The sequence below is a fragment of the Nanorana parkeri genome, unplaced genomic scaffold (genome assembly GCF_000935625.1).
Source record: "Nanorana parkeri isolate BGI_ZX_2015 unplaced genomic scaffold, ASM93562v1 scaffold188, whole genome shotgun sequence".
Taxonomy (NCBI): domain Eukaryota; kingdom Metazoa; phylum Chordata; class Amphibia; order Anura; family Dicroglossidae; genus Nanorana; species Nanorana parkeri.
This window is the reverse complement of record NW_017306456.1, coordinates 349,371-350,430: the sequence shown is the minus strand read 5'-3', so window position 1 is coordinate 350,430 and position 1,060 is coordinate 349,371.

Genomic DNA, 1,060 nt, shown 5'->3' with positions numbered 1-1,060 from the left:
CAATGTACTGGGGCCAGTAAGCAATGAATGCTAAATGTCCTCCCAGCATGTTTATAGTGATGATTCTTTAGTGCAGCTTCTCAGAACTGCTGTAGCAATGTCAGAACCAGGAGAATCGCCTATTCAGAACCAGGAGAATCGCCTATTCAGTTTTTGATTGTATTGACTATTTTTATGTAGATGTGTCTGGTCTATGGAGAGTAGATTCAATTAGAAATCTGAGCAACTGTGATACATCAAGCTGTAAAAAATAAATCAAGACAAATGGACCCACTGTATTTTTCTTGAAGACATTTCGCTGGTCATCCGACTAGTTTTCTCAATTCATATTTAAGAAACCTAGTGAAATGAACAGCCAAACGCCTTCAGGAAAAATACCACGGGTTCAGTTGCCTTGATTTTTGGACAAGTTATTCTGAGAATCTACAACCGACCGACACAACGCTGTCATTTCTCTTACAAGGATCTTATTTTTATGATCACACTGACTGGAAATGTGCCAAGAACCTTATCAGATCTTCTCTTCCTTTTATGGCTATCTGATGTTATGACTCAGCTGGAGAGATTGCGCAATCATGATAGGGTGTTGTAAAATAGGAATGAGATTCGGGTTCAGATCAAGCATGGGTCTGAGGTGAACCCAGATTGTTTGCAGATCTGGCAAACTAAGGAAAATTTCACCGCCTTAGCAACCAACTACCAACAATGAACTTCATGGCCATTGAACTTTGGTAAGATAGCTTTGAATGGCCAATGAGGGGGCATATGGATCAACCAGCCCCATTCAGTATAAAAGATTAGGTTCCTAGCAGCCATACTGACAATGTGCTTAGCTGTAATAGGGGAAACATAGAAAGTATTGCTTCTGATAAAGGTGCAGGGTTTGCAGGCACTGGTATCCCAAAGTAGGTGTAACCCTTACTTAATGTCCTTTAGGTAGCAAAATGCTTTGTAACTTGGGAAAATATGGGTGGGAAAGATTTTTACACCTTAATGCTGCTGATGTGTGCCCTACAGCTTCCTTACAAGTTCTTCTGGGGGGTTATTGGGCTGGGGGGGG